This window comes from Grampus griseus, assembly GCF_964374135.1.
Source record: "Grampus griseus genome assembly, chromosome: 7".
NCBI lineage: Eukaryota > Metazoa > Chordata > Mammalia > Artiodactyla > Delphinidae > Grampus > Grampus griseus.
In genome coordinates this window covers 73,043,996-73,067,883 of record NC_139001.1, presented here as the reverse complement: position 1 = coordinate 73,067,883, position 23,888 = coordinate 73,043,996, and the positions used below count along the sequence as shown (strand labels likewise).

At 39.0% G+C, this 23,888-nt stretch overlaps 1 long non-coding RNA gene across 2 annotated transcripts in view; it reads right to left on the bottom strand.

Annotated features, from left to right (window-relative positions):
- Positions 1–23,888, bottom strand: part of LOC309824675 — a 100,985-nt gene that overhangs the window by 60,545 nt on the left and 16,552 nt on the right. The window contains exons 2-3 of one of the 2 annotated variants that reach the window (XR_014296956.1): positions 19,406–19,553; positions 17,551–17,606 (exon numbers count right to left, since the gene is read on the bottom strand). This is a non-coding gene — a long non-coding RNA (uncharacterized lncRNA). The remainder of the gene's footprint in view (positions 1–17,550; positions 17,607–19,405; positions 19,554–23,888) is intronic. The other variant, XR_014296957.1, reaches the window with a different exon arrangement.

Here is a 23,888-nt window from a genome sequence, read left to right as displayed (position 1 = left end):
ATTACTAGAGTTTCAGTGAAGTTGGTATGACTAGGGCCCAACCTAGTGAGGCAGGCTCTCACCACTACTGTTTAACATAACCATATGCTATGCTCTTTCAAGTCTCACATCTTTGAACACACTGTGTTTTCTGTCTAGAATTCCTGTTCACTTTTCTTGATTTGACAGATATGGACTCACCTTCAAGACTCAGCTGAGATGTAAATTCCCAGTTTGGACTAAATGCCCATAATATCATGTACCTCTATCTTAGTACTTAGTTATTTAAGGATATGTCTTCCCTCCTAGACTGTAAGCTATTTAATGTCAGGGATTTATATTACTAATCTTTGTACTCCTCATGTTAAGTCCCGTACCTGGAACAGAGTAGTTACTCATTTAATGTATCTTGAATACATATGAATTGAAATGAATCAAATAAAAGAATCACAGTTGGTATGAAACATCTTTTAATTACCCAGCTTATCCTGGAGTCAGGACCAGGGGAGGGAGGTTTAAAAAGGACATGGTAACACAAATGTCCACCATTTAGAGAATGACTACATAAGTAATGGCACATTCATACTATGGAATACTCTGCAGTAGTTTTAAAAAGAGATGACTCTATATGTACTAAGATAGAAACAAAAATTTATGAAGTATATTAAGATTTTTTAAAAAGAACATTGAGATTGAGGCTAATATATAAAATAAGTATTAGTATACCTTTATTTGCAAGTCTGTGCACGTGTATACTTGTATTTGTATATGTATGCATGTGTGTGTGTTTAATTATGTGACAGACTCTGATGTTTGCCTACCCATTGGCTCTTTTACCTTCTCTTTTGCAGTAATATGTCTAATCCCAGGACAAGGATTATGATTGGTTTATCTAGAGATTTAAAGCAATCCCTATCAAATTACCCATGACATTTTTCACAGAACTAGAACAAATAATCCTAAAATTTATATGAAACCATAAAAGACCCAGAATTGCCAAAGCAATCCTGAGGAAAAAGAACAAAGCTGGAGGCAGAACCTCCCAGACTTCGGACAATACTACAAAGCTACAGTAATCAAAACAGCATGGTACTGGCACAACAACAGATATATGGATCAAAGGAACAGAATAGAGAACCCAGAAATAAACCCACACACCTATGGTCAATTAATCTTTGACAAAGGAAGCAAGAATATACAAAGGAGAAAAGACAGTCTCTTCAGCAAGTGGTGTTGGTAAACTTGGACAGCTGCATGTAAACCAGTGAAGTTAGAACACTCCCTCACACCTGACACAAGATAAACTGAAAATGGCTTAAGGACTTAAATATGAGACATGACACCATAAAACTCCTAGAAGAGAACATAGGCAAAACATTCTCTGACGTAAATCATAGTAACATTTTCTTAGACTAGTCTCCCAAGGCAATAGAAATAAAAGCAAAAATAAACAAATGGGACCTAATCAAACTTATAAGCTTTTGCACAGCAAAGGAAACCATAAACAAAACGAAAAGACAACCTACATACAGGAGAAAATATTTGCAAATGATGCAACTGACAAGGGCTTAATTTCTGAAACATACAAACAGCTTATACAACTCAATAACAAAAAAAACCAAACAACCCAATCAAAAAATGGGCAGAAGATCTAAATAGACATTTCTCCAAAGAAGACATACAGATGGCCAATAGGCACATGACAAGATGCTCAACATTGTTAATTATAGAGAAATGCAAATCAAAACTACAATGATGTATCACCACACATAGGTCAGAATGGCCACCATTAAAAAGTCTACAGGTAATAAATGCTGGAGAGGGTGTGGAGAAATAGGAACCCTCCTACATTGTTAGTGGGAATGTAAATCAGTGCAGCTACTATGGAAAAGTGTATGGAGGTTTCTTAAAAAACTAAAAATAGAATTACCATATGACCTAGCAATCCCACTCCTGGGCATATACCCTGAGAAAACCATAATTCAAAAAGACACATGCACCCCCACATTCACAGAAGCACTGTTCACAATAGCCAGGACATGGAAGCAACCTAAGTGTCCATCAACAGACGAATAGATAAAGAAGATGTGGTGTATATACACAATGGAATATTACTCAGCCATAAAAAAAGAATGAAATAATGCCATTTGTAGCAACATGGATGGACCTAGAGATTATCATACTAAATGAAGTCTGAAAGAGGAAGACAAATATCATATGATACCACTTATATGTGGAATCTAAACTATGATACAAATGAACTTACTTACAAAACAGAAACAGACTCACAGACATAGAAAACAAACTTATGGTTATCAAAGGGGTAGGGTGGGGGGAGGGATAAATTAGGAGTTTGGGATTAACAGATACAAACTACTATATATAACATAGATAAACAAGGTCCTACTGTATAGCACAGGGAACCATATTCAATATCCTATAATAAACCATAATGGAAAAGAATATGAAAAAGAAAAAAATATATATATATATATCTGAATCACTTTGCTGTACACCAGAAACTAACACAACATTGTAAATTAACTATACTTCAATTTAAAAAAAAGAATTATGATTGGTTTAAGCCATTATGGCAATCCCATTTCTCTCTCTCTGATTGGTCTAGGGGCATGTCACTCTGCTCTGCTGAGAACTTTAGGAAAAGACTATTCTCTCAGATAAGAGAAAGGCATGAAAAGAAAGTCTCCTTTCGCTCACTCCTACTTCCTTCCTGTTTAGGTATTGATCAAAGCTGCTATATGAGATTTTGTGCTTGGTGTTCCAGCAGTCTCTATATGACCACAATGGGGGACTTCGTCAACAGGCTGAGGATGGCCCAGAAGAAAGATTGGGAAAGCCTGGACCCCTGACTACACCATGAGCTTTCAGACCAACTGGGGATCACCTGCCTCCAGATTGCTGTCAGTTGAGGAATAGTCTTAATGGTTAAGTCACCATTGGTTGAGTTTTCTGTCATTTACAGCCAAAATGATCCCATTTGCTAAAGTGTCAGTATAGTTTCATAGCGATACTATTTGAGCACTCGTCTTTACATTCTTAATTACAAAATGTAAAAAATATCTTTTTTTTTTTTTTTGACTACACCATGCCCAGCATGCAGGATCTTAGTACCCTGACCAGGGATCGAACCAGTGCCCCTTGCAGTGGAAGCTTGGAGTCTTAACCACGGGACCACGAGGAAAGTCCAATATATATATTCTTCTTCTTTTCCATTCTATACTTTTCTGCCTTGTATTTCACCCCTATACCCTTCACGAGTTTTTGTACTTTAGTTTTGGACTATTTTCAGAGGCAAAACAGGAAAGAGTCCACAATGCCAAAACCCTGTTAGATTCCCAGTAGAACCAGATACATCTCATTTCCCTTTATCTTCCACCTAAAATAGCTTTATGGGCTCCATTAATACCTGGGATATTATAATCTTCTAGTGGGTATTTATAAAGCACAAATAATCACATATATGAAGCTATGATGAACTGGAGTCTGGGGAGTTTTAGACACTTGCCCAAGACTTAGGCTAGTCCAAGTGTCACACTGTGTTTCAAATTTCTCATCTGATTTTGCTAATTCTCTGAAACAAAATGTGTCTGGTAGAGCCAAGTGGAAAGATTCCAGTAAAAGAGGGAAGAAACCTTCATGTACCCAGTAAGAGAGATGAGGGTGAACTAGTGGGGGCTGGTGATGAAAGAACGGGGGACTGGTGTAATTGGCTAATGACAGCATTTTAAAGCCCTGATAAGAGGTGAATATCAACTTCCCTTACTGTATTAAAGAAGTCTGCCTAGAATGTCAGGGAGCTTGATCCCCACCTTGTCAATTAATATTCCTGTGACCTAGAGATTTTCCTTTTTTTTCACTCTCCTCACTTACTTAGAAAAAGAAAAGGGTCAACAGGAGGTGTTCATATGGAAGTGAGAGCCACCTTTTTTTGTTTATTTGCGGTACGCAGGCCTCTCACTGCTGTGGCCTCTCCCATTGCGGAGCACAGGCTCCGGATGTGCAGGCTCAGCGGCCACGGCTCACGGGCCCAGCCGCTCTGTGGCATGTGGGATGCTCCCGGACCGGGGCACAAACCCGCATCCCCCACATCGGCAGGCGGACCCCCAACCACTGCGCCACCAGGGAAGCCCGCCACCTTTTTAAAGTTATTAACCTCAAAGAGGAAAGAGCTCTTCCTGAACATTCATAGATATTCTCATCTTCTTCTCTATCCCCCCAACGTTTTTTCCCAACATGTGAAACATATACTAGTTGATTAAAATTTATTTAGCCTCAGGAGTATGAAAATTTGGATTTGCATCCTAGCTCTTAACACTCACTACCTTCTACATGACCTTAGCCAAGTCACACTTCTCCTGTCATTCTTTCTCTAAGTCAGTAGGTCCTCCTTGTGTTCCCCCTTCAAAGGAAAGATGCCCCACTTCAAGAGAAGTAAAGCCAAATTCTTGGAAAGATGATTTCACACCATCCCCAGCAGGTACCAGGAATGGGGGCAGTTGGTAGAGGGGCAGGAACTTCTGTGATCTGAGTCAAACAGCCATAGGGTATAAACTCACATACTTAAAATCTACAAGCAGGAAATCCTTGCTGAGGGTCAAGTTTTCCAAACAACCAGGAGTTTTGTCTTTAGACATTTTCTTGTCATCTTAATAAGAAATACTAAACGCTATTTAACAATTTCTTAAAGATATGGAATTACCATTAAAACGAGTAATTCTTAACTCTCTCAAAGCCCAACTCCCCTTTTGATGATAGATATTTTATAAGACCTGCTTACAATTCTGAGATTAAATTGCTAGATTAAATTAATAATTAATTTAATATAACTTACATATAAACATGATTTCAAAAAAGAAACACAATGTCTATAAAGGAGTAATAAATGCGAAGTTGTTTATAATAAAATAATATGTATTTCAATCTGAAAATGTGTAGGTGTGACTGGTAGACATAATAACACAGTCAGATGCTTGTACCTATATGTAGAATGAGTACAAATGAGAACGCTATAAATGCAGACTGATGCAGGTGTGTTATAATGGAGACTCAAAAGCCATATGCAGCATTGCTGCTTGTGAGGTTGAATAACCTGCGGTAAATTTCTAACAAAATATTCCTAGAAAGTTTGGATCTATTAAGCATGTGCAGAAAATATTTGGTATTTGTTTGTAAAATGGAGTTAGGTTCTAAGTTCAGATAATTAAAACCTCCATTTTTACCTAAATGTATGTCTTTGTGGGTGTCGAAAAGTATGCAGGATATGGGACAATTCTCACTGCATGAGCCTGTCCCATGCATTTTAAGAAATATTGTATTCCGCCCGGAGATGGAAACAACCTAAGTGCCCATCATCGGATGAATGGATAAAGAAGATGTGGCACATGTATACAATGGAATGTTACTCAGCCATAAAAAGAAACAAAATTGAGCTATTTGTAATGAGGTGGATAGAACTAGAGTCTGTCATACAGAGTGAAGTAAGTCAGAAAGAGAAAGACAAATACCGTATGCTAACACATATATATGGAATTTAAGGGAAAAAAATGTCATGAAGAACCTAGGGGTAAGACAGGAATAAAGACACAGACCTACTGGAGAACGGACTTGAGGATATGGGGAGGGGGAAGGGTGAGCTGTGACAGGGCGAGAGAGAGGCATGGACATATACACACTAACAAACGTAAGGTAGATAGTGGGAAGCAGCCGCATGGCACAGGGATATCGGCTCTGTGCTTTGTGACCGCCTGGAGGGGTGGGATAGGGAGGGTGGGAGGGAGGGAGACGCAAGAGGGAAGAGATATGGGAATATATGTATATGTATAACTGATTCACTTTGTTATAAAGCAGAAACGAACACACCATTGTAAAGCAATTATACCCCAATAAAGATGTTAAAAAAAAAAAGAAATATTGTATTCCAAGTATCAACCCATTAAATGGTAGTAGCCCCAAGTTATCGTAACACTATAGAAACCTTCCCACAAATGTTTAAAATGCTCTCAAATTATCATATGTATTGACAAATTCTGCTATAAGCAGTGCCTGGCACTCAGTATGTGTTTAATACATGCTTATTGATTGGATGGATGAATGAATGTATAAGTATTGTATTTCTAAAAATGACTAACTTTTGATGGCAAGTAACAGAAAACCCAACTAACTAATTGTAGTTTAGACAAATTAGGGTTTATAACATTTTTTTCTAACTAAGACGTTTAGAGTAATACATCCAGGGTTGGTGCCACAGCTCATGATGTTGTTATTGTTTATGGTTCCTATTTTCCTTCCATTTTGCCATTCTTGGCAAATCTGTTATTTTATCACTTCATGAATTAAAAATCATGTCAGCATCTCTGGGTCTTACATCTGTATTCAAAGCAGAAGGAAGAAGGAAGGATCACTGTCAGCAGACTTCCTCTTCTATCTTATTGGCCAGAACTGTATCACATGGCTAGAGCTGGCTGCAAGGGAAATTGTGATCCTCCAACTGAAAGCAATAATACTGCCATAGAACACGTAAAAAACAAATGAAGAAACAAACAAAAACGTTCAAACACATCACTGAGCTGCCAAGAAAGCAAAGATTCTAAGGCGGCAAAAATTGAAGTGAACATTGAACTCCTGGGAGGTGAGGAAATACCAGGGATGGCTTCTGCCATAGGCATATGTGTCAACTTCTGGTGATATTGATATTTCATTTTTAATGGTTTCACAGGAAGTAGGGGTTGGGGACAGATGATAAAGCTTAAGGCCTGCCCAATGTATGGAGTCTAATAGTAGAGCCCGATGTATGGAGTCTAATAAAATCTTGTATGTCCATACAATGAAATATTATTCAGCCATAAAAAAAGGAATGTGCTGATACATGCCACAACATGGATGAATGTTGAAAACACTATGCTACATGAAAGAGGTCAGACACAAAACATGATGTCATGTATGATATTATTTATATGGTATATGTCCAGAATAGGCAAATCCATACAAACAGAAATTAGATGAGTTGTTGTCAGCGGTTGGGCGAGGGGGAAGTGGGGAGTGACTGCCAATGGGTATAAGGTTTCTTTTTGGAGTAATGAAAATGTTCTGGAATTGGACAGAGGTGATGACTGCATAAGTACACTAAAAACCATTGAACTGTACACTTAATAAGTGGAGTATGTGGTATGTGAGTTACATCTCAATAATGTTGTTATAAAAACAGAACCAAAAACAAACAAACAAAACGTATGTAAAGATCACCACCATTGCCACCATTCCAAGATTACCACTGCCAGCCTCTTGGTGTACAGACTTCCAAACTCATTTCTGTGCATCATATGTACTTATTTAAAGAATAAAAACTGGATCATACCATTCAAAAAGTACTTTTAGCTATCACACATATAACTTTAAAATTATAAAGTAATATCAGATTGGAGTGTGATTGTCTTGTACCTGATCTTAGGGGGGAAACTTCTCATCTTTCATTGTTACGTTAGCTGTGGAGTTCTGTTGAGTGGTTGTTGGTTGGTTGGTTTGTTAGCTTGTTTTTTATCATGAAAGGCTGTTGGATTTTTTTTTAAATTTTTATGTATTTATTGATTGATTTTTGGCTGCGTTGGGTCTTCATTGCTGCATGCGAGCGGGGGCTACACTTCATTGTGGTGCACGGGCTTCTTATTGCTGTGGCTTCTCTTGTTGCAGAGCACGGGCTCTAGGGGCGCGGGCTTCAGTAGTTGCAGCACGTGGGCTCAGTAGTTGTGGCTTGCAGGCTCTAGAGGGCAGGCTCGATAGTTGCGGCGCACAGGCTTAGTTGCTCCGCGGCATGTGGGATCTTCCTGGACCAGGGCTCGAACCCGTGTCCCCTGCATTAGCAGGCGGATTCTTAACCACTGCACCACCAGGGAAGTCCCAGCTGTTGGATTTCGTCAAATGCTTTTTCTGCATCTATTGACATGATCATGTGGGTTTTTTCCCTTTATCCTATTAATTTGGTATATTAAGCTGATTTTCATATGGTGCACCAAGTATAAATCCCACCTTGCAATGTTATAAAATTCTTTTATATGTTTTGCTGGATTTAGTTTGTTAGTATGTATTTGGTTGAGGAATTCTGTTTCTATATTTATAAGGATATTGGTCTGTAGTTTTCTTTTCTTGTGATGCCTTTGTCTTGCTTTGATACCAGGGAACACTGTACTCAAAAAATGAATTAGAAACTGTTCCCTCTTATTATTTGTAAAAGTTTATGAAGAATTGGTGTTAATTCTTCTTTAAATGTTTGGTAGAATTCACCAGTGAGGGCATACAGTCCTGGGCTTTTCTTTGCTGGAACTTTTTTGATTACTAACCTAAGCTATTTATTTGTTATATATCTTTTCAGATTTTTCTATTTCTTTGTTAATCAACTTTGGTAGTTTCTGTTTCTAGGAATTTATCCATTTCATCTAGGTTATCTTCTTTGTTGACTTAGTCATCTCAGGCTGCCATAAAAAATAACCTAGACTGAGTAGCTTAAACAGTAGAAATATATTTTTCACAGTTCTGGAGGTTGGGAGGTCCAAGACCAAGATGCCAGCCAATTTGATCTGGTTCCTGGTGAAAGCTCTCTTCCTGGTTTACGGACAACCACATTTTCACTATGTCCTCACATGGCCTTTCCTTGCATGTACCAGGGCTGGGAGTGGGGGAGGAGTAGAAGGGAGGGTAGAAGGGAGGGAAGGAGGGAGGGAAGGAGGAAGGGAGAGAGCTTTCTCTTCTCCTAAAGCCACTAGTCTCATCATGAGAGCCCCACCCTCATGACTTAGTCTATCCCTAATTACTTCCCAAAGGCCCTATCTCCAAACACCATCACACTGGGTGTTAGGACTTCAATATATGAATTTTGAGGAATACAAACATTCAGTCCATAACACCTTATAATCTTTCTGTGTATGTGAGGTTGGCAGTAATAGCCCCTCTTTTATTGCTGATTTTAGTAAGTTTAGTCTTCTCTCTTTTTTTGCTTAATTAGGCCAGCTAAAGATTTGTCAATTTTGTGATCATTTCAATGAACCAACTTCTGGTTTTGTTGACTTTATTGTTTTTCTATTCTTTACCCCACTTATTTTCACTGCAACCTATATTATTTTCTTCTTCCTGCTTGCTTTAGATTTAGTTTGCTCTTGTTTTTCACGTTCCTTAAGGTGGCGTGTTAGGTTAGTGATTTGCAGTCTTTCTTCTTTTTAAATATAGGCAAATACAGCTATAAGTTTCCCTCTAGGCACTATTTGCATTGCATCCCATAATATTTGGTATGTTGTGTTTTCATTTTCATTCATCTCAAAGTATTTTCTAGTTTCCTTTGTTTTTTCCTTTTTGACCCTCTGATTATTTATGATTGGGTTTAATTTCCGCATATTTGTGAATGTGCCAAATTTCCTTGTTATTAATTCCTAATTTCATTTCACTGTGGTTGGAGAGCACATACTTCATGTGATTTCAATCTTTTAAAATTTATTTACACTTGTTTCATGGCCTAACATATAGTCTATCCTGGTAAATGTTCCACGTGTGTACTTGAGAAGAATGTGTATTCTGTAGTTGTTGAATGGAGTGTTCTATAGGTCTCTGTTAATAGAATTATAATGTTGTTCAAGTCTTCTATTGATGATTTTCTGTCTAGGTGTTCTACCCATTATTGAAAGTGAGATGTAGAAATCTCCAACTGTTATTATTGAATTGCCCATTTTCCCCTTCAATTCTGTTAGTTTTTGATTCCTGAGTTTGGGGTTGTCAGGTGTAAATATGTTTATAATTGTTTTATCTTCTTGATGGATTAACTCTGTTATTATCATATGTTCTTTTTAGTCTGTAGTAATAATTTTTGTCCTAAAGTCTACTTTGTCTGATATTAGTATAGCCGTTCTAGGTCTTTCAGTTATTGTTCACCTAGTATGTCATTTCCCGTACTTCAACTTCTTTGTGTCTCTGAATCTAAAGTGTGCCTCTTATAGGCAGTATATAGTTGGATTTTGTATTTTTAACCCATTCTGCTAATCTCTGCATTTCAATTCAATCCCTTCTCATTTAATGAAATTACTGATAAAGTCATGTTTATATTTGCTATTTTCTACTTGTTTTCTATATGCCTTATGCGTTTTGGGGGGGTTCCAGCCTCTATTGTTGACTACTTTTGTGTTAAAAGGATATTTTCTATTTTATTCCCCTTATTGATTCTCTTACTATATTTTCTGAGTTATTTCCTTAGAAGTTGCTATAAGGATTACAATTAATAATTTATAAGAATCTAGTTCAGATTAATACCAATTTAATTACAATTGTATACAAAAACTTTGCTCTTACATGGCTTTATCTTCTCTCTCCCTTCATTTGTGCTGTTATTGTCATGCAAATTACACCTTTATAGATTGTGTGTCCAACAACAAAGAAAAAAATAAAGAATGCTTTAGAAATCTGTCATTCTTGCACAGGGGCCATGCTAGTCTCGTCTGTATTGTTCCAATTTCAGTATATATGCTGTCAAATTGAGCACAACAGGATGGAATATTGCCATTAAAAACTACTCTGGGGGCTTCCCTGGTGGCGCAGTGGTTGAGAGTCCGCCTGGCGATGCAGGGGACACAGGTTCATGCCCTGGTCCGGGAAGAGCCCACGTGCCGCGGAGTGGCTGGGCCCGTGAGCCATGGCCACTGAGCCTGCGCATCCGGAGCCTGTGCTCCGCAACGGGAGAGGCCACAACAGTGAGAGGCCCGCGTATGGCAAAAAAAACCAAAAAGACAAAAAAAAACTACTCTGGTTTCAGTGTAGAAAATTAATTAAAGAGGAGGCCAATCTGATGTGAGAAGGCTGGGTAAAAGATGCTGAAATATATCAGGTAAAAGATGATAGTGGTCTGAACTAGAGTTCAGTACTACAGTACTGGAGAAGAGATGCAGGCAACTTAACAAATTTGAAAGATATTAAAGAGATAATATTAACTACCTTTCGTGACTCGATATAGGGTTGAGCAAAAGAAAGGAGCCAAAAATGATTAATTCTCTGCATTATGTAACTGAGGGAATTATGGTGCTATTCACAGAGAGAGATTACACTGAAATTGAAGCTTTGGGTGAAAATATGATGAGCTCAATTTTGGACATTTTGTATTTATGATTATTATAAGATACTTAAATGGAAATAGGAAATGTTCAGTGAAGATGGGATACCTAGGTTGGAACTTAAGTGAGCAGTAGGAGCTATGAGTAAAGACTCGAGAATAATTAATATGTATACAGTAATGGAAGTCTTGAGAGTTTATTAGAATGTCCAATAAGATAAATAGAAAAATATAAAGTGATAACGGAAGAGGACCAAGGATGGAATCCTAAGAAATAATATTTTGAGTGTGAGGAAAAGAAGAGGATTCTTCACAAGAAGGTGAGAGTAGCTCCAGAGGTACCAAGAAAACCAGAAGAGTGTGCTGTCATGGAAGCTGAAAGAACGAAATATTGCAGTAATTGAGATGCCACATAAAATAAAAACCGTATTATTTTCACTGAAATTAGGAATAAGGAAGACCATTAATACCAGTTATATATTAAGGTTGGCTGCAAATTCTTTCCTATTCCTCCCACAAGAGGTGAAATCTATTTCCCTCCCCTTGACTCTGGACTGAATTGTGTTTGCATTGACCAGTAAAATGGGGCAGAAGTGAGATCTTTAACTTCTCAGACTGGGCAGCTTCTACTTTCACAGGCTTGAAACACTCCCCCTAAAAACCCAGCGTTCATGCTGTGGGAACCCCACATATGGAGGTGCCATGAGGAGAAGGACTCATGCTCCCGGCCAAGTGCCAACACCACCCACCAGCCCTGTGAATGAGCCACAGTAGAGGTCCTAGTCCAGTCAAGCCTCCAGATGACCACAGCTCCAGACAACACACTGCAGGACAGAATTATCCACTTGTGCCTAGTCAGTCTGCAGAGTCATGAAAAACGATAAACGATGGCTGCTGTTTTTTTTTTGAACAAATAGAAAATTTTCATTTTCAGTCACAAAGCCACAACAGACAAAAATGATACAGACAACAAGTGCTACGGTCATTCAAAGAAGGCATAGAATAGATACAACAAGGATCTCCTCTATGGCACAGGGAACTATACTCAATATTTTGTAATAACTTATAAGGGAAAAGAATCTGAAAAAGGAATCACTGTGCTGTACACCTGAAAGTAACACGACATTGTAAATCAACTATACTTCAATTAAAAAACAAACAAACAACAACAAAAAAAAAACCCAAAGAGGTCATAGAAGTTCTTATGAGATTCCGTAAGAGAAGCCAAATGAGGACGGGAGAGATGGCTTTTGAACCAATTCAGAGGAGACGTCACAGAGAAACTAGTTTCCATTAAGATTGCAACGCAGGGATATTACAGATGAAGGTAATCACATAAACTTACTATACTGGAACTTGCAGAGGTTATGAGTGTTGTTCAAGATCCCAAAGCAAGTGCACTGTGGAATCAGAATTTTAAGTGAGGCCTAATGAACTAAAAACAAACAATAAAACAAGCCCTTCCTGTGATATCACGTTGCCTTTGAAGTCATTTTTTTGGTGGGTTGGTAGAAACTGGTCCCAGTGTTTCTTGCAGGAATGACTAGTTCTGTCCTGCCGCGGCCCCCCACTCCCAAGTTGATCCTCAAAGTTTCCATTAGAATGGACTTGCTAAAATGCAGACACACAAGTATTCATGACGCCTGTGTCCAATCATTTCTCCTGCCATTGCCTACTTCACTTCTGGATTATATGAACAATTCACTGTTTTCAATTATGCTTTTCCCTCCTCCAAGAATTCCTTTCTCCCTATGGGGCACCTGGGAAACCCACTTCATTTTTCAAAACTCAATTTACATATTATGTCTTTTGTGCAGTCTTCCTTTTTAGTGTTGTGATCCTTTTTGCTACCCCTGCACTTCTGCATGCCTGACTGTTGCACTTGCAATACTGTATTGTAATTGTATTTTTTACATATCTCTGTCTTCTCCTGGGCAACATTGCTTGGGGCCAGGGACTACCTTTTTTCATCTACTGATGTTGCCTTAGCATGTTACTTGTTGTGAAGTAGTTAGTTATAAAAATGAGATTTGAGTAAATTAAAAATTGTTATGTACATATTACTTATTATCACTTTACAGATACAACAGGAAAACATATTAATATTGGTGCTGAAAGTTCACTTCTAGTAAATGGTGGTGGTACTTGACTCCACTTATAATATCTTTCCCACTATTTTATATCTTTCTACCTGATATCTCTTCTTTATTTCCATCTATGTTTCTTTATTAGTAAACCAAGAAAAACAGGTACGAGGGTAGGGCTAGGCCATACTTGGCTGGAATAGTAAAGGAATTGTGTGGGTTTTTGGTGGGAAGATCCTGAAACATACACGTCTGCATCTTCCCTTTGAGGCATGTGGAGGGGTTTGCTTCTAAAGAGTTTTTTGTTTGTTTGCTTTTGTTTACCGTTTTTTGAAGTTTTATTTTAGTACTCTCCATTTTTCATCTTTCCTTCTCTCTTTTTCTTCTCACTCCATCCCTCTCTGCCTGCCTCCCTCCATTCCTTCTTTCCATTCATCATCCATCTGCTGAGCATCTACTGAGTGCTTGGAACTAGTACCCATACTGGGAATGCAGTGATGAACAGGACAAATAATATCTGTGCTCTTAAGGAGTTGCTATTCCCGTGTGGGGCTGGTAGTCATAGACAATGAAAGAAAAATAAAGAAGAATGTATCAGGTGGCTAGCAACTGTTGTGATCAGAGTGAAATAAATAAAATGATAGGCTGTGACTTTGTAGTAGAATTCTTATGGCCACCATGTAAGTTGGTATTCTCCTCATTTTATATTTGAATAAACAAAAACATAGAGAACTTAAGAAACCCATTCATTGTTACTTAAGGAATCTAGGATTACCAGTTCAGGTCTGTTTGACTTTGTAACTCATTTTTGCTCTTAACTACTGTGCTATACTATCTGTCATATGTTTACAGAGCAATTTTTTCTTAAATTTTAAAAAGTAGACCTCAGGTGGCTGCTGTTTTAAATGACTACGTTTTTGGTCTGTCTGTTACTCAGTTGATAACCTATTTTATGACCATCCTGTAACATCCGTAAGAGATGATGTCCTGTTGGAGCGCTGCAGGTGTCAACTGCCGTGGGTTGAAGAGTGACTTGAAGGGTAGGAACTGGAGACAACTAAGTTGATTGTGAAAGAAAGAAGCTAGTTAGAGTGTTATATGTAAGAGAGTCAATATTTGATAGAGGTGTTATGTTAGTTTTTTTACTATGAACAATTCAAATGGTATTTAAGAATGTGCTAGTATAAGCAGAAAACATTGACGATACAGAAGAGTGATGGAGGGAAGTTCCTGAGGAGGTGGGAGAAAATGCTATTCAGGCTCCCCCAGAAAGGGTCTGATTGGTCTCATTAGGTGTGATCCAGCAAAGAGGTCCTGATGGCTGGACTCTCATATCCTGACTCCTTGGCAGTTACCCTATGGTTAGCTGCTTTTGGCTCAGGCACTAATCATTTTTCTAAATAATTATGGCTAGGGTCTTAGGTTGTATTAGTTAGGATTTGGGAAGCTGGTGCTACAGGTAACAGAAGATATGTTTCAAAGAGGCTGAAACATAAATCTGAAGTTTGAGGGGTGGTTAATTCAGAGCTCCATAGCATCATCAAGATCCCAGGTTCTTTGCATCATTCTACTCTGTCACCCTCAGACTTCTGTCTTACTCTCTTAGGTTGGCTCCTGTAATTGTCTCAAGATCAGTGCTGCAGTCCAAGGGGTCATATTCAAAAGGTCATGTCAAGGGACAGAAATGGGAGGTTTCTACTTGCATGTCCCTTTCCCAGAAGTCCCACAGCAGACGTCTCTAATGGTTAGAATCTCATCATAAGCTCAGTCAATAGCAAGGGTGATTTTAGGTAGGTTGTTTAAACTTTCTGAGCTTCAGTTTTCTCATCTGTAAAATGGGTAGCATAGTACCTACCTCAAGATTATAATAAGGAATAAAAGAGAATATTCTATTAAGTGCATAGCACAGTGCTTGACTCACAGAGCCTCTTTTCATCTACTCTATCCTCCACACTGTGTCTAGAGTTCATTTTCTAAGAAGCAAACTTGAGGTTCTTCTCCCATTTTTAAATGGGAGACCACAATCGGCCTAAAATAAACTTGATTCATCTTCTGGTGCTGGGGACTACTTTCCTGAAAGCACTCAGAAGAGAGAAAAGATACTTAGATGTCTGTTATAACGGAAAAAGCATGCATGGGAAACTTACAGTATCTACTACCTAGGACCAGCCATGTGTAAGAAACTGATCTGGTTGCTTTGACTCTGGGGATGTGAGGATTCCTGTGTGCTGGGCAGGAACCACAGTGTCAGAGTGTCCTGTCTCAGGTAAAGGGGAATCCAGTGCCCAGGGTGGGAATCCAGGCATAGATAGAGTACAGGTGCTGATGTCTGTGTTTGGGTGGTAAAGTGGGTGAACATTCAGAGTGATTTACTCTTTTTTTTTTTTTTTTTTGAAGTATGCGGGCCTCTCACTGCTGTGGCCTCTCCCATTGCAGAGCACAGGCTCCAGACGCACAGGCCCAGCGTCCATGGCCCACGGGCCCAGCCGCTCCGCGGCATGTGGGATCTTCCCGGACCGGGGCACGAACCCATGTCCCCTGCATCGGCAGGCGGACTCTCAACCACTGCGCCACCAGGGAAGCCCCAGAGTGATTTACTCTTATCCCAACTATATCCCTCATAGAATGGCCCTGGGCTCCACCACAGCCCTGAGTCTGAGCCAGAATAATAAATCATAAAGTTCCTTGAGCTCCAAAAGAGAGTGCTAACATGAATACTAAATAGTATTTGTGTTATCATGTTACTCAGTAAAAAAATATATACCATGCATTATTTTCAAATGCAGTATGCTTTCTCCAGAAACAATTATATTTCCTATCTAGACTCTCTTTTTGCTTATCTCAATAGACACAGTGCCATCTACTGAAAATAAAGCACCAATAACCATGGTACCCCCAGGGATTCCCAGGAGAGCCTCCCTCTCGGTGGGCTCCCTGTCTCACCCACCTCCCAGATGGACTGGAGGGAGTAGGCGGAATCCACAGGCTGTTCTCCTGTCACAAACTGTAATGCATCTGTTCCCTGGTGCTTTCCGTGAGCAGCAAGAGTAAGACGGTCCTGTAGCGACCTAAGGAGCTTGGCCAGAGATTTTAAATGTCTGTGAAAGCCCTTTTAGGCTATCCTTTTGCCTTCAACGGGGTATACACTTCTACTATCCTACATAGGCAAGGCACGTTTTTATATTAAAACGTAAAAGGATTATTGACACGTCTTCCTTTAGGCAATTATGATGTTTCTTTCCATGTAATAGTGTAGCGATGTATTAAATTTCTTTTACCTTTCTGTGAGATTTTTAGTAGGTAGAAGAGCTAAGAGGTGAATAACAGAATCCTGGAACATTATCAAGACTGCTATGTCTTTGGGACTTGTGGATAACGTAGGTTGCTAACGAAGTTCATGTATGCCAAATTCCACAGTCTAGTTAAGTGTGTCCTCTCCAGGTCACAGTGTCTCTTGGTTTCGTAAATGGAGAAACAAGAGGAAGATTGTTGCTGACATTTAGTCACCACAGTCAGCAATAAAACAGAAAACTGAAGCTCTTTAAAATACACAGCCTCCTGCAGGATGTACTCAACTCCTGCCCTCTCCACCTCTCATTTTACCATTCTTCCTCCCGAGGAATCTTGGCTCCGCCTGGCGGGTAGCCCTTCAGGGACCATTTATAATTTAAAGCTCTGGTTTGAATTGATGCTGATCTGGCTTTTGGTAGTCAGGCCTGGCTTCCCTTCCATTTGCCTCTCCAAATCTGGCCCCATTTTCTCTAGCGCATTTGCTGCTCATTCTTTCTGCTTTCTTTTTATTAGATTTTCCAAAGCAAAATTTCCCACAGTTAAGTTTGTGGTCTGGTAATTTATCATGAATATTCTTGAAATTGCCTCATTAAAAGGGGCATTTGAAGCTGAAACCTAGGCATCTGTTACCACGGTAACCAACAACAACTATTTAGAACCGCCTGCTTAAACCAGAGAGGTAAGGGTCGCTGTTGGCAGGAGAATATTGAAGGCAGGCAACAAGAGACTACTGGGGGGAGTAAAAGGCCCACAGAGCCTGATGTGGAATTCTCAACCTTGAGTTGGAGAGCCTTCCATGTTGGTGCCATGCTCCTGAATTCTCTGCATGTTCTTGAGCCAGTCATTCACCTGTCTGTGCCTCAAGTTATCAATTTAAAAAATGGGCGAAACATTCCCCATGTCACCGGGGTATATGAATATCAGTGAGGTGATAAAAGTGAAACCTTTTTGTACACAGGGTGCTGCACCCACGCAGGCTAAAATCCGTGCTCTGAGTCTACAGCTGCTCTCTGGAACCCCTTCTGGTTGCCATCAGTCAACCTTCTCTCTCAAAGAAAAGACAATTCCTTCAATAGAGAGTAGTGTCAAACTAACCTCATTGATTGCCTTTCCGAGCCAGGATTCTCTCGGAGTTCCATTATCCACTGGGCCTGTAAAAGTGAACACTGGCAGTTAGGCATGTCTTGAAGTGCTACAAAGATGGTTATAAAAAAAAAAAAGTGTATTTGATAAATAATGAAGGTTACAAGAAGTGCAAATTACCTTCCTTCACCTTCTTTTCTTTGCCTTTCCAGCTGCAATTTTGGATAGAATGTTAAAGAGGTAATCATGAGTGGCAAGTTTTTTATTAAAAAAAAAAGAAATGTCAAGTCAGGCAATGTATATGGGAAAGGCAGGAAAAGATATATACACACATAAGTGTGTATATACGTGGCAGTACTTTGTATGGGTCAAACTACATATTTTGTTAGTACTGCTTTCCTGGTAGAAATATGATGCATTGAATCAATAGGATTAAACAAACATGACGAGAGAAAAACACATCTTGGTGAGCAAAGCATGAAGGGATATAGACGTGATAAAGAAGAAAATACTGCATAGCACTGACATTCTTAAGACCACAAGAGAGCGGGGTGAACTGGGGTGGAGTCTTGGTGGGAATTCTTATGGAACACAATAACCAGGATCGTATGGAGGAGGGGTTGAGTTATAGATATAAGTGGATGCATTAAATCTGCCAGATCTACAAATTCTTGGGCACTGCACCCTTTTGTCATTTTTCTTATTAGCACAACTGCCATCAGCATAAATAACTGAAGTGTTAGTGAATTTTTGATGACTCATTCATGTACCTGCATGAAGGGACTAGGTAGGCAGAGCTCATTCCTCAGGAGGTCATAAGTAGGCAGTCTGCTACCTCAAATGTTCTAAATTCCTTTCTTGTCACCAAGTGGGTAGGGAATCAAACCTTCCCAGAGATAGGCAGGGTGTGGAGGAGTTCCCAGAATGTTGAAAATAGTCGGATGTTGGAATCAGAATGGGTTCACCATCAAAGAAATGTCTTGCATGTGTTTTGAGGAAGGATAGACAACATAATTCCTCACAAAATTGCTAGTTTTGTGGTTGCTAATGAGAAATCTCCAAATACCTTTTACTGTTTACCTTTCAGACCCTGTAAATCATGAGATGTAGTTTCAGTTCGTAGTGTAAGACCTATACAGTAACATGGTTATTGCTGTTAGCTGTAAATACAGTTCTTTGTTATGGTTGCAGCTTGCTCTTCCTAAAATAAAATTCAGCATTTGCTGAATTTAAGTTTAGCTTGGCTTACTTTTCTGCCAAATAGAATATAAGTATACTGGATATAATACTGTGTTAGCTTTCTTTTCAACCTAAAATTTGAATGTTCTTATCGTTTATTATGAAACTTACACGCAAAAACAAAATGGGAAATTTTAAGAGCATAATCTTCGGCATTAGATAGACCTAGTTCAGATCTTGACTACGCCACTTACTTGATCGGTATTCCTCACTTATCTGTAAAAAAACTGGATGAGAAAAATGCTTATCTCATATGGTAGTTATGAGACTAAAAGGAGCTCATAGATGTAGATTGTATTGGGGTATTTGCATAGCTTTTATAAATACCCATTCTCCTCACCCAAGTCCTGAACCAATTAAGAAATAGGCAAAGAGTAAGGCAGACAGCAGACAATATCATCAATAACGCTGACACTGGAGAGTATAGGCTTCCTGACCTGGAACACCAGAAATAGATTTACCACCTGGTCACAGTCCTAGGCAATAGGTCTCCCACTGGGCAAAGGTTTTTGCTACTAAGCTTACAGTTTCCCTGAGATCAATTGGGAGCACATGCTCCCTGTGGGAGGATTTGCTACAGAGAAAGGAAGAGGCTAGATTATAAATACCCAGTTTCTTCCAAGCTCACCAATGAGGTAAATCACTCTTCCCAGGGAAGGTAAGTGAGGAGGTGGACGTATCCAGGAGGGTTACAGCTCATGGAGCTCCCTCTCATGGGAGACAACATCAGCAGCGGACAATGAGTCTTCCTTCCAGCAGAATGTTTAGCACAGCGCCTGGCACAAAGAAACATTTATTATATGTGCCAGAAAACAAATTGAGATATATTAAAAATTTTAAGAGTTTATTTGAGCAAGAATCGGTTTGAATTGGGCAGCATCCAATCTAGCAGACAGAAAGGAGCTCCAAGGAGCTGTATACCAAATGAAAGATTTTTATAGGCAGAAAGGAGCAGGCTTTTTTTTACTAGGCAAAAAAGTAGGCTGGTTATTGCAAAGGTATTTTCCTTTAGGGGATGAAAGGAGTCTATCGAGCAGATTACCTAACTAGTGATGATCAGGAGATTCCTGATTGACTGGTTTAAGAGTCCATTTCTGGGAGACTGGAAACTGTAATTAACTCTCGGTTTGGTGACCTGGGACTTAGCATAAGTGACCCCATTTTGGGCTTGCTGTCTTGTTAACATATGTCACCTATGTTTATTATAATTACTGACCCTTAAGGAAAAGTGAAAATGCTCACAAATTATATTTTGGACCTTGATACACGTGTGAGAGTGGTAGGTAGCAAGTCTAGAAAAGTGGATGAAACCCGAACAGCGAAGGTGTTCATTGTCTATAATATGCATTTCCATTTTGTTTCGTAGACAAGGGGTAACTAAAAATAGTTTTTAGTTTTAAGTCGGGGAGAGACCCTCAAGGTTACATTTTAGAACTCTAACTGTAGTATGTAGGACAAAAAAAGACAGAGTGTCCACAAGCCAGGCACTATGCTATACACTTAGTATAATGTTCTCTCTTAATCACCACAATACTCTTGAGAATGATACATAATCATTATTCCTATTTTACAGAGGAGAAAACTGAAGCTTTAAAAGTTTAAATAACTTACTCAAGACACTCAGCTTGTAAATGAAAAACCTAGAATTTGATGTCATGTCTACCTGACTCTAAGCCTCAGGACTGGCTTCATGGGCATGTGACCTGTGCATTCATACCGGGCTCTGGGCTTGGTATAGTGCTCTGCTGTCACCATCTTAAAATTCTTAGTAATTTTAGAACAAGAGGTCCCACATTTTTATTTTACACTGGGTTTCATAAATTAGGTAACCAGTCCTGCCAAGACTTCTTTCATTACCCCAGTCACCACTTTCACCAAATCTGGAGGATTCTGCACAAATAAAACTCTCCTTTTAATCAAAGAACTATGGGAAATCAACTACTGTATGTGAAATATAAATATGTGGACAATTATATATGGATGCTTTTGCGTTTCTACATACAAATAGCTACAATTCAGAGCCAAATCTCCATCACCAGACAATCCTTGCTCAGATTTTCTTTGGTTCCTGGGACCTCCCCAGTGCTGTAAGTGGGAGCCAAGCCAAGAAGTGGTGAGGAAAGGGTATGAGGTTTAGTGGGGGGTAAATACATTCATGTGTAAACACATGTGTCTGGTCGTGTTCCAAGACCAAGAACAAATTAATTTAGGATTATCTTTCTGATGCTTTCCATATTTCAGCCCCCATCAGTTGGCACAAATAATTAAGGGATGATGGAACACACATTGGCACAGTTTCACAACTTTTTTGAGGCTACAGGCCACTGAAAGGCAGGCAGCTATTATAGAAGATGGGGGAGGGTATTTTGGAAGAACATGCTATGTGAGCAGTACTGCACTGGTGCCTTGTTTTTAATCAGCTTCTTTAATCATGAATTCATAATACTCTGAGGTAGGTGGCTACTCTGAATCTTTTTAACAAAAATTTTTTTTTTCATTCCAGAAAAATTTTTAAACACAAAAACTCTAGAAAAATTATTCTAAGACCTTCCTGAGCATTAATAATTTTAAAAAACCTTTAACAGTTTTCTTGGGCATTTCCTTTCTTTCTTTCTTCCTTCCTTCCTTCCTCCCTCCCTTCCTCCCTTTCTTTCTTTCCTATGAAGACCATTGTAAAAAAAAACTTATTTTCTTAGGCTAAAGTGAAATACCCTATTCAAAGGACATGCATACTTTTAAGGCCCTTGATATATTTGCTAAACTGCCTTACAGATTGGTTTTACCAATATATAATCCCAGTTCAGTGCGAGAATGCCTGTTTGCATGAATCTTTTTTTAAAGTTTGTATCTAAATCTATTTAGTTTTTAACTGCTTGTCAAACCGAGGTGCACCTTGTGAACCTTGGGTGAGCAGGAGATGCCTGACCATAGCACCACACCCATTATGTCCACACGATTGTGGAGGCAATAATTCTCTCTCCTTTGAAGAGAAGAGCTTTCCTTCGTGGCTTGCCATAGCTTTGGCTATACCTTTATTTACCATAGCTCTGGTTAAGAGACATGACTACTCCCTGAACATACTTTTTAAAAATATCTAGGTTCAAATTTTCTCTGAGCCTTTCTTTTCTTGCTAAATGATTTTATGATTAATTTATTCACTCACCTATTGCCCACAGAACTCGTTTACTCTTTACCAAATAAATGAATGGTTTCCAATATGAAGTCAGAGTTAGTCACATTGTTGCCTAAGTTTGAACCCCTAAAAATGACTTGTAAATAAGAAATAGATCCTAAAGAAAATAATTCTTTCAATTAATTCTAAACCTTTGAAAGCCATTTTTATGGTTTAGTGGTGTTCTTTGAGGATTTGCATGGCTATCAAATCCTTCTCGAGCTTTCTAGAATTCAAAATAGAAGAAGCAGCCTGAAAATCAATGTTTTGGGTAAGTTCAGCTAGTACTCATAGGGGTTCACTTTTCCAAGTCCTAGATTTGCTTTGCTGGAGGCCATACTGATCAGGGCCCATATCAATGAGAAGTTTAATAAGGAATTATTATAATGAAGCCCTTTCTGGCCAGAAAGTGACTAAGTAACTTTAAGGCAATATGATATGCTTTGAGTGATAAACTGCATTCTGAAGAGACATTTGTTCAGTCATATTAATAAAGTAACCATAATTCTTTTCATTAATTGCTTGCATCTCAGCAAACATTTTTAGTCAACTAAAGGACCAAGAGAATAGTATCAACTTGACCTTTAACTTTTAACCTCAGCAGTGTGTCTTCACACCACTGTAGTAGCAGAGTGCTGCAGGCTTTATAAAGAAGGGCTACATGCAGAGACCCTTCCCTATTGTTTTCTCATAACATTTCTTTGGAATACTGCCCTAAACACTAAGGGTAGTTTGTCTGCCTATAACATCAGGAGGACTGCTTCTCTGTTTGATTAGTAGATCAAATAGGAGGATGAACTGGAGAACTTACTAGGGAACTAATAAAACATATTCGGGATGCCACGTAATATTTTGTTTCTGGCTCTCCTATTTTTTGTTTTGCTTCCAGGTACTCGACTGCTCATTTTGGGCATCTTTGCTCATTTCTCTTATTATAAGGTAATCATTTTACAATATACAACATTGAATATGTATAAAGATCCCCCACATTTTTAGGTAGCTAAAGTTGGAGTTCAATGTTTTTTAGAACACTGTTTCTTAGTAGTAATGGAGAGAAGGCTATTAGCTATTTTAAAAATAGTAGCAAATTCTGTTTTCTCTAGAGATAAATTTTTGAATTCCCTTTTCAGGATCGATTGTTCCTTTATTCCTGCTCCTTAGGTTTCAGATCTATGTATATTGGCTATGGGGGAGATGCCATCATTTAATGGTCGCCGATTCAAAGCACATACAGAACACCTTTGCAGGCTGTTGTCTCTCAACTGCCACCATACGTGAGTCTTTGGTAAGCCATTCTAGCTTTCAATAGCCCAGCCTTTTCTAAGTAATGGGTCTGTGGTAAGGCCATGTATTTCCATGAGCTTTTAGTCCATTGTTATACTTCTTTTGCTAGGAAAACCCTGTGATAATTTTCTCTGGGGCAAATGCCTTGAAAGGGGATGTCCATTCTCTGCAAAACTTACCCAAACCCTCCCCTCTTACCACTGAACCTGTGGACTGGGTCAAATCCAGCACGTTCCAGGGAATGGGTACGCGCTATGATCTAGGAGAAAATAACTTATACCCCCAAGGACTTTCAAGGCCTTGCTAATTATGTGTATCAACAGAAACATGGGGAACATTTGTAGCGGTGCATTTTAAGGGCATTTGTCCAAAGAAGATATAACAGTAGATTGGGTTGAACTCATTGATATAAGAGCACTTCCCTAGAGATTTTAGATTTAATGTGTTAGCTTGTGCAGCTGAAGGTGACTCTAACATCTTCCTTGGTTGACTGACTAAAACTTGGACTTGGTGGTGGCCTACATTTAATGAGATGACAGGCCAGAGCTTCCTTGGCATGATGTGGAGGAGGGAATCCACAGGCTGAGGGAGATAAGACTACTAGACTGAATTTACCATGTGCAACTTACATATCCATCCCTCCACTTCTGTTCCA